Genomic DNA, 11,486 nt, shown 5'->3' with positions numbered 1-11,486 from the left:
AAAGCTTATTAAGTCTTCTTTCTTGTTACATAATAAATAAATAAATAAATAAATAAATAAATAAATAAATAAATAAATAAATAAATAAATAAATAAACATTATGAATGCCGGTATTTTATCCCACGGGGATCTTTTACATGCTGGTAAATCTACCAATACAAACTGCTGTATTTGAACTCCTTCGTACATGACTGGCTTGAGTCGAAATCGAACACGGCAACTTGCAGTCAGAACGCTAGGGCTCTACCATCTGAGCCACTTAGCTCGCTTTACGTACTACCACTTTCTGGTATGAAGTTCCGGGAAAGTAACTCAATCCAATAACTAAATAAATGTATCAAATAAAGTTAAGGATATTACAGATTCTATTATGTTGAGATGGAACCGCTATCGTATTATTGAATGTGAAACATCGGGTTGCAAATACAACGAAAACATACACTTCTCGGTAAATTTGAAACCATTCTGAAAAGAGGAACACTCGGTATGTGACTAAACTGAACAATTTATGGAACCTCTTCAGTTACAACATCGCAAATTAAAGACAATTTTCAGTGCACTCACATGAGTCGATAACGTATTGTTCCTCCACGAACCCTGGACACTGTTGAGTACGACGGGGCATGCTCAGTACCAAATCACTGAACATTTCTTGAGGCAAACGGTCCCACTCCTCATTGGTAGCATCTTTTGATGCCTGAATCGTTAGTGCTGGATACTGACCGTTGGAAATCGCTCTTTTAAGAAAGGTCCACGCATGCTCTATGCCAATCCATTCAAGCTGCAGTACAATATAGATGAGCGTTATCGTCTTGCAGAGTAAACCCATCCCCTACAGTCTCTACAAAACCACGTACTATGAGTCGGAGAATGTGATGTTCGGACACTGCAGCCGTTATGTTTGCTTCAATATGAACCAGTCCACCTCCATGGCTAAATCGTTAGCGTGCTGGCGTTTGGTCCGGAGGATCCCGGGTTATATTCCAGGTCGAGTCGGAGATTTTAACCTTAAATGGTTAATTCCCTTGGCTCGTGTTTGTGCTGTCCCAACATCCCTGCAACTCATACATCACACATAACACTATCCTCCACCACAATAACGCGCAGTTACCTACACATGGCAGATGCCGCCCACACTCATCGGACAGTCTACATTACAAGGGCTGCACCCGGCTAGAAATAGCCACTCGAAATTATTAATACTCATGTGAACCCGTGGTGCACGGCGGCCGAACACGGTACCAGCCCAGAATAGTACGGAGCCACCAAGCTGTCGGTGATGTTATACTGCGAATGATTCATTCCAACGTATCCCTCTAGCCCTCCGTATGCGCATTGAGTTGCCATCAGCGTGTAAACAAAGTCGCTTCATCATCACTAAACAACGTTCACAATCTTTGACTCATATCCAAGACAGATGTACTCTAGCCCATCGAAGGTGAGCCACTCTTTGATGTCGACGAAGTGGTGGAGTCCTCTTGAATACAGTTCTTCATGGAATCTATTGGGCGCAGTTTGGGTGCTTACACTAACTCCTGTGGCGTCTCGAATCTCGTGGCGCAGAATAATAGGTGTACATGTAGGGTGTCTTGCGTGCGATATGCGTATATATTGGTCTTAAGCTGCTGCTGTTTGGTGTGGACAGCCCGCGCGATGTCAATTGGCTACTGAATGGATATCTTGGAACTTTCTCCACAATCTGCAGACAATACTTTCATTCACATGAACAATTATGGCAACAACTTTTCTCACGTACTGTTCCATCAAAGTGATCATTATTATGCGGTTTCGGACCCCACTGTCGGATAACTTGAGGATATTTTCCCGTGGTTTCTTATTTTTAGTTCAGGCAAGTGTTGGTGCTGTGCCTTCATTAAGGTGATGGCTGCAGAAAACGTTGGATGGACTTGTCCCTGAGGATATGCGGCATGTAGGCATACGATCTGCTAATGCCACTGACCGAAGTGGAAGGCCCATTGTAGAATTGTGGTGGACCCTGCATTTTGACAGGAAAACACCAAGGAAGAACATGACGATCAGGTGAAGACCTTTGTTCAGGAGAAAGAAGCAATCACTTATGTAAGATAAATTGCAAATTTTTTCTAGTATTACCACTGAACACAGTGTTGACTGGGAGGAAAAGTTCACGAGCATTGTCCCTGGGTGCAATTATTTTCCGCATGGTAATTCAGATTGTGAAACAAAATATTTTTTACAACTGAATGCGAATAATAATAAAATAGAATTACAATATGAAAAGTCACTGAAACGTAAATAAATGCAGCAAAAAAAGACACTAAAACATAAGTACATGAAGACTACATGTTTACAAGGTAGTCAACATATTTATAAATTTACAGGCACAGTGTTTATGCATACTCAACAAGAATAGAGAGTTACAGACAGAGACTTTTACCATTTAATTGTTATAGTAGTAGGTATAATATGTCTTCCCAAACTCCAGTGACACTCGTACTGGGATACTAACGATACGATTCAGAGCTCCGCAGTCACACTCTGGATAGACTGAAATTCTCCACTTTTACACCTCTCAACACCATTTCTAACACAATTTAATTGGTATTTGATATTCCTTGGATGTAGTATTTCTGGTATATCCTGGATAAGTTCTTGAGGTCCGCCGGTTTAAAGATATGACCATTTCTCACTCGGTATTTCCTCTATGGAGAACCCTTATGTTGTGTCACTGTGTCTTGGATTCGGATGAGATACCTTGAATTTAGACGTGATTGTGGCAGGTTGTCTACTCTGATATGGATTGAGCGGTTGTGTTATAATAGAGTGCCAGTACAATTTTTTGCAGATTTCTGATATTCTTTTTCTCTTCGTAGTCGGTGAACTTGGAAAATAAGTATGTTGTAGTTCAAGGCAATGAGAGTCTTCAAGGTATAATTTGAAAATTGTGTTCTGATGTAAATAACCACTTTGTGGATGTACCACGAATTTTGATAAATGTCTGGAAAACGTCGTTGATATATTAGAATTATAATTAATTTAAGCCTACCAGTATCAACGCTTTCGTGTGTATTTTAAGAGGAACATTGACATTGTACTCAAAAAGTAATAGGAAAAACAGAAAGAACGAAAGAAGAAAAGATATGAAGAAGGAAGGAAAGAGATGTGTTAAACGAAAAGTAATTCACTGGAGGGGTAAAATGTAATATATTTCCTCACCCTGAATATTAAAGATAAAGGGTCCGTATATAATATATCTTGTGCGCTCCCGGATCTGGAAGACCTGCCTGAACAAATATTATTTAATGGAATAACAGACGATAGAACCGATGTCATGCTGGCTTCCACTGCTATATTGCTATCGGCAAGGAACTGGATGGGGATCGGTTAAGAGATACATTTAATATCTTCCATTCACTCGGTTCGAAGTGTCAGTAAGTATCGCGCCGTAATTATAATCGTTGTAAATATCCAATTACAAAGTGAATGTTAAAGTGTCCCTTGATTTCACTGGACCTGTATTTCATTATTTAAATGCAAAATTATTTAGCTTTATTATATACGTGTACTTGAAATACTTTCAGAATGTCAAACACATTGCTTTACGTCGCACCGACACAGATAGGTCTTATGGCGACGATGGGACAAGAAAGGCCTAGGAATGGGAAGGAAGCGGCTGTGGCCTTAATTAAGGTACAGCCCCAGCATTTGCCTGGTGTGAAAATGGGAAACCGCGGAAAACCATCTTCAGGGCTAAAGACAGTGGGGTTCGAACCCACTATCTCTCGAAAACTGGATACTGGCCGCACTTAAGCGACTGCAGCTATCGAGTTCGGTCAACGAGTGTGAAAATTGCTATCCCTGTCTACAGGGTGTTCGGAAACAACGTGAACCGATTATATGAGAGGGTTGGTCATGCTGGAAATAAATTTGAAAGAAATAATTCGATATCTCGCACCAATGACATTTTTACTAGCTGCTGGAATTAGCCAATCATATGGATTCAAATGTGCTTTGCGTGGCAGTGTTGGTAATTCTGCACGTGAGTTAAGAATAGCTTGAGAGCCATGCCAACCAATCAGCATCAAACACAAACACAGGGTTGGTTCAGCCAGTGTCTCCGCAGTGTACTTGTTTTGGCGCGATCCTATCAGTTCGGATGTCTGCATTAGAACTCCTCCCCTGGCGAAGTTTTATTCTTCGAGTAGTGCACACATGCCAGTCTTAAGCCACATCCAGGTTTACCAACACCGCCTTGCAAAGCCCATTGTAACCCGCCCACGAAGCACTCTCATTGGCTAACTTCAACAAATGATAAAATGACAAAGGCGTGAGACGATGATTTTTTCAAACTATTTATCAGCATAACCAACTCTGTAACGCTCAAATACCCGTTTCACGTTGTTTTCGACCACCCTGGATTATTACTAGATGGATTACTGTTATAAACAGTGCACAAATATAATTAAGCTTGACTCCAATAGTGGTGAAGCTAGGGTAAGTGCTGGTTTTTAAATATAGCAGAAGCTTCACTTCTTCACCTTCTCATAAAGACAAGTTTCAGGAATGTTTTCTTTAACTTTTCATCACATGGAAGGTTTCATAGCATTAGCTCTCTATTGCAGGCCGCAGTACACAAGTTAGACTTCCAAATTTACCGAGAACTTGTTACTTTGCTCCAAGTTTATGGTTTGAAAGCGTTAGCGCAGATGTGGACGGCAGAGTTGATTTATAGCTCCTTTCAGTAGCGGTTTTGGGCTCGAGTTCCGACACGCCACTTTTAGTAGCGTCAACCCCTATTGGCTTCTTCCTCCGTTAGCTTTACTTTCTCCTCTTTTCCTTAGCTCGTTCACATGAACTCTCATTAGCCCCAGTGTAACTTCACTGTACAGAGTGCACAAGAAGTAGTTCCACAAATCCGTAGCATTTCTAGGATGGAACATACAAGGTTATGAACTACAAATAATAAAGACAGTGTACACTTACTCTGCTGTAATCCAGCACTGATCGCCGTATTGCAACAAAACCAGCAGTGCTCTAATCGGCCTGATGATATTATTATACTAATTTGAATTGTAACACAATGATGATGATGATAAAAAGAAGAATTTAAGAGCTCATTCGTCAACCGCGGAGGAAAGGAGGGAAGTTCCTAACAAAGAATGTTGTAATATTGAGAAAAACCGGGCGAGTTGGCCGTGCGGTTAGGAGCGCGCGACTCTGAGCTTGCATCCGGGAGATAGAGGGTTCGAATCCCACAAGGCAGTCCTGAAGATGGTTTTCCTTGGTTTCCCATTTTCACACCAGGCAAATGCTGGGGCTGAACCTTAATTAAGGCCACGGCCGCTTCCTTCCAACTCCTAGGCCTTTCCTATCCCATCGTCGCCGTAAGACCTATCTGTGTCGGTGCGACGTATAGCCACTAGAAAAAATATTGGGAAAACAAGAAATTCATTATTTTACATGATCCTAAGGAGTCCCTGAAAGGGAAAGGAGAATAGCAAAGTAACATTGTCGATAATCTTACCTGTTATCACCGAGCAAGTGGACGCGCGGTTTCGGTCAAATAGCTACCAGCTTGCATTCGGGAGATAGTTGGGTTCGAACCTCACTGTTGGCAGTCCTGAAGATGGTTTTCCGTGGTTTCCCGTTTTCACATCAGGCAAATGCTGCGGCTGTACCTTAAGTCCATAGCCGCTACCTTCCCATGGGAAACCACGGAAAACCATATTCAGGCCTGCCGATATTGAGGTTCGTATCCACTATCTCCCGAATCCACAATTCTAGCTACATGACCCAATCTGCGCAGCCATTTACTCGGTTGAGTGGTGGTGGTGGTGATTATTGTTTTAAGAGGAAGTACAACTTGGCAACCATCCTCTATATAACACTAATCAGAGGAGGAAAATGGAAGGGACCCGACACTTCGAAAAATGAAGATAACGGCAAAAGGAAGACAAGCGCCACGAAGGGCGTGGAAATAAAAGACTCGTAGCCCTCGCAAACCTAATAGCGTCGGGGTCGAAAAAGACCAAGACTTGACCAAGAGAGGTCGGATAGGATAGATGAAAGTGAGGAGCCTGGCACAAGTAAGTGGAAGCAATGCCAGGACTCAGGTAAAGGCCCCGTGGCGATCAACTCACGCTCCAATGTTCAGAGCCCCTGGGCCCCTTTTTAGTCGCCTCTTACGACATCAGGGCATGCCGTGGGTGTTATTCTACCGCCCCCAGCCACAGGGGGACTGCTCGGTTGACCAGTTGCTGTGACTCTTGTTATAGTCATTCTGCGAGGCTTTTCCTGCTGTTGTTTCTTTGTCATAACAACTCAGACAGGTTTCACAACGACGATGAGATAGGAAAGGGCGAGGAATCGGAAGGAAGCAGCCGTGGCCTTAATTAAGGTACAGTCCCAGTATTTGTCTGGTGTGGAAATTGGAAACCATGGAAAACCATATTCAGGGCTGCTGATAGTGTGGTTCAAACCACCATCTTCCAAATGCAAGCTCACATTTATACGAGCCGAGCCTGGTAGCGAACTCAGTCCTTCTGTGAGGTAACGATGGCTTTGTTATAATCACTTGACCAAGTAATATTTCTCTCTTATACAGCGTGTAAGAATGAGGTATCTATAGATCGATAACTTTCTTTTGTCTAAGTGACACAGACATACAGTACTATCACCTTCGTTGGGACTAAAAAGCGGACAGAAGATCAAGTTCTAAGAGAAGCGAATCATCATCAAATCAAATATCAAAACAAGGGCTACTGGGTCAATGCGGTCCAGGAACTACTAGACGACAGAGAAATGGGATATTGCTTGGAAATAAATTGAGTTGCAAACATGCTGGCGCTTGATACCGTGAATTTGCTAAAATAAAAACGGCACTGCCAAGCTGAAATTCAAACAGTCGAGTGAGAATTATGTGTAAAGGTATAAATATAAGGGCAGAAATTCTTAAACGTGTACTGATCGAGACTAAAATCTGCGACAAGAGGTGAAGTTCTAAGGACAGCATATCAAATAAATGAAACATCAAACTGAGGGCTACTTGGCGAATGAGGTGAAGAAACTACTAGATGGCATAGGAATGTGGTAACCTAACTTAACCGTATGGCACTACAACTACAGCCATGAAGAATCTTGCCCTACCAAGCGATCACAGCTCAGCCCGAAGGCCTGAAGATTACGAGGTGTGATTTCTATGTCTTGAAGGTCTTTTTTCAACTTCGGTGATTGAGGGTCACTTGGTTTCCTTGTTAACAAAGTAGGAAAAGATTCACTTGGTCAATCTCTGCGAGCTCACACGTGTTACGTGGCCGAAGAAATCCATCCTCCGTTTCTGAATGGTGTCCGTTTTCCTTTCCATATGCAGGTACAGTTCATTATTATGCCGTATCCTGTACTCGCCATTTTCTCTGATTGGTCCTAGAATTTTTCTCAGGAGTTTTCTTTCTTTGGCTTCTAATTTTTCAATTAGATTCTTCTTGTTCAATGCAAGGCATTCTGCTGCATACAGTCTGGACGAATGACTGAACAATAATGGATAAGCTTGGCGTTGATGGACACTCATCTTTAGTTGCTGATATTTCTAGTTAGTTGGTATGCCAGTTTTAGTGATTATTATTATTATTATTATTATTATTATTATTATTATTATTATTATTATTATTATTATTATTATTATGTTCGATTTTGGCCATTATGGACCACGGAGTAACAACTACGGTATCCTGGATCATCTTTTCCCTCCCCTGGCTTTGATCTTCTGCCAATACAGCTTCATTCGTTGACTTATCTGCTCTCTTCTTTCTTCTGAAAAATCACTTTTGATCTCCTCGGTAGCCTCTGAAGTCTGAAACTAATTGTCGAAAATGGTTCCTGTTTTGGATGTCTTCATGACTAATGCCTATTCTCTCCATATCAGCATGTATCTCCATAAACCATCGAGACCGAGCTCGATAGCTGCAGTCGCTTAAGTGCGGCCAGTATCCAGTATTCGGGAGATCGTGGGTTCGAACCCCACAGTCGGCAGCCCTGAAAATGGTTTTCCGTGGTTTCCCATTTTCACACCAGGCAAATGCTGGAGCTATACCTTAATTAAGGCCACGGCCGCTTCCTTCCCACTCTTAGCCCTTCCCTGTCCCATCGTCGCAATAAGACCTATCTGTGTCGGTGCGACGTAAAGCAACTTTCAAAAAAAAATCGAGAAACAATATTTTCCCCTTACAAATGTGTAACGAGTTTTCGAGTCAACCTGATTCATACGTAGATCTCCATAATATTGCATTCGTCTCCTCTTCATCGACTCTAATTCCAACAGTCGTTATTATTATTATTATTATTATTATTATTATTATTATTATTATTATTATTATTATTATTATTATTATTATTATTATTATTATTATTATTATTATTATTGAAGTCTTATTTTATTTCAATTCTGAGTTGCTTCTTAGCATTTGAGCCAACTGAGGTTATTACTACTTGAGTTATGCAAATAGCACATGGTCTTGATGACCTAATCATGAGCCATACGATGCCGTACAAGGAGATTGGCAGAGGGACGTGTGAACAGCCAATTACATAGGGGGCGTTGTGTTATTGCATACTGGACAGGAGCGAGGCCCTAATGGTTCTCATAGTCACAGCCCGCCTCAAACGCGCTTATGAATATGACACCTAACAGAATTCAACTAATTGTTGTGACGGAGGGTTTTGTCACTGACGAAATAGCAAAGAAAATAATGGCACGTACCAATCGCACCATTATACTCAAGAAACCCCAGTGCAATTTTCTCTAGTTTAAGTAAAACAGATTTATAGTTAAGCGAGATACGGTTAAACCCACAACCTGTCGCTAAACCTATGTGGAAGTATGTACTCACTATTGCGTGTTTCTGTGGTGGTTGACAATGTGATGCGTTGTCAGAATATGAAGATAAATATATTAAGACGAATGCGATTCCCTGTCCCCGACCCAGAGGAATTAACCATGTGTAGTTAAAATCCTCGACCCGGCCAGGAATCGAAGCCGGGACCCTAGGGACCGAAGGCTAGTACGCTTACCATTCAGCCCTTGTAGCCGGACCCATCGCGGGTATATACTATTTATGTATTTATTATTATTATTATTATTATTATTATTATTATTATTATTATTATTATTATTATTATTATTATTATTATTATTATTATTATAGGTGACTAAGTAGCCAGAGCTCTAGCTTGTACTGGCCTAAATTTATCAAACACATGTTGAAGTCCTCAACATGAGGTTAGGTATCCTAGGTATAAAAACTGATATAGCAGTGTTAATAAATTAAATTTTCGATAAAAAAAATCGTAAACAAAAAATTGTATTCCAACTTACTGAATATTTTAACGGCCGTTTTACAAAGGGATAATTTATCTTTAGTGCGCTACCGAAGACAGAACTACTGTGAGTTTCCTGTTTACTTCAGCATGAGGTTAGCCATACTTGTGTCTGAAACTTTCCTCACTCATGATGTGCTGGTGAACTCTTCTACATGTATTCTGTCAACCTATCCACCAACCAAGATTTGCCAGTATGATGGACGCACGACGTGGCGCGTAGCTGCTAGCTGTTTACCGTGTCGGTATTGCCGAGAACGATGTGTGCATAGAGACGACCAGATCAAAGGAAGGTATCCGTGGTCTACCGCGTTTCCTCTCCCACACAAGGGATTATTAAATACATGTAATATTTATTTTGGTAGAAAGTTCATATTTACTTGCATGGCTCTCTCTCGAAGCTCTGGAAAATGTCAAGATTGAGCTATATATTCAACATCATGGTATTTTAAATCTCAAATATGAATCTGAAGCTGCCTATCCATGGCGATAACAGCACGCCTCGTTCATCTAAAAGAGTTAAATTTACAGTGATAAGTAGAGAAATGTCAGGCTGAATGGCTAAGACTTCCTGAGGTGAAGTTGATGGGATGGGTTGGATCCCATCTCAGTCCGATGGTGTTTGAAGGTGTTGAAATACACAAGCTTCTTGTCAGTAGATTCACCGAATAATAATAATAATAATAATAATAATAATAATAATAATAATAATAATAATAATAATAATAATACAGGAAAGAGATAAGGCTGGAAAATAGAGAGCACGGCCATAATTTAGGAACAGTGCTGACATTTTCCACAAGTGAAAATGGGATCCCACGGTAAACCAGTGCGATTCTAACCCACAATTTACCTTTATTGCCGGATTGAACGGCTCAGGCAGTAGTCCTCGAGCCAGTAGATATAACAGCACCTCTTACGGGACAGATTCCTGACACTACGGCATTGCACAGTGCGAACCTACAGCATTCTAAAGGCACAATAATTCTGAGGCCCTTTTAAGCGTTTGAAGCTCTTTTACAATCGCAGCTGAGTCCCATTTTCCTGATTGGTATATTTTTACTCAGTTTTATCTAGAAACTCATTTCTAGGAGAGACTTAATTGTTTTGTTTTAGATTTTCTCTTCAAATGTTTGCTAGGGTCTTCCTTTTTTGTTATCAATCACTTAATAGCCCAGTTGGCAGATTCCGTATCAGTTGTTTACCTAGACTTTCCTTAAATATTTTCAAAGACATTGCAAAATTTATCGAACATTTTCGGTAATAAATTATTCCAATCATTTATTACTCGTCCTCTAAATGAATATTTGCCCCAATTTATCCTCTATAATTCTATCATTGTTTTCATCCAACTTACTGAATATTTTAACGGCCGTATTACAAGGGATAATTTATATTCAGTGCGCTACCTAAGACAGAACTACTGTGAGTTTCCTGTTTACTTCAACACGAGGTTAGCCATATTTGTATCTCAATATTTCCTCACTCACGATGTGCTGGTGAACCCTTCCATATGTATTCAGTCAATCTATCCATTTTTAAAACCTCTGCTCAAGATTATTCGGCTACTAATGCCATTCCACGCCATTTCTCCACTGACGGCTCGGAACATACCGCTTTGTCGCCCAATTCGTCTCCTTACTCCCAAGTCCTTCCATCCAAAAGTTTGCATCATTTTCGTAACAATGCTCTTTGTCGGATATTACCAAGAACAAATCGTGCTGCTTTCCTTTGGATTTTTTCAGTTTTCGTATCACGTAAGCCTGGTGTGGGTCCTATTAGTGACTTATATGCCCTCTCCTTTACATCCTTACTGCAACCCCTAAACATCCTCAAAACCACGTGAAGAGGCATGTAACCTTTCTTTACAAGCTCGTTTATGTTATAACTCCAACGAAGATCATTCCTTACATTAATACCTATACTAGACTTAACTAAAGTTGGCGTCTGACAGGTAAGGTTGGAGGGAGGAACACTGCACGTGCCATTTCACGATGTTGCCACATTCCAGCATTCCTTTCTACATACTCTTACCCCTCGCTTCCGGCTCACTTGTTCCCTCCTTCTTTCTGACCGCTGTGATCTGTTGTAGACTACCTGGCCAGGCGGTGTCGTCCCATTTGCGATCACTCTT

This window comes from Anabrus simplex, chromosome 6 (assembly GCF_040414725.1).
Source record: "Anabrus simplex isolate iqAnaSimp1 chromosome 6, ASM4041472v1, whole genome shotgun sequence".
Classification (NCBI taxonomy): Eukaryota; Metazoa; Arthropoda; class Insecta; order Orthoptera; family Tettigoniidae; genus Anabrus; species Anabrus simplex.
The sequence above is the reverse complement of the archived record's forward strand: the minus strand, read 5'-3'. Positions refer to the sequence as shown.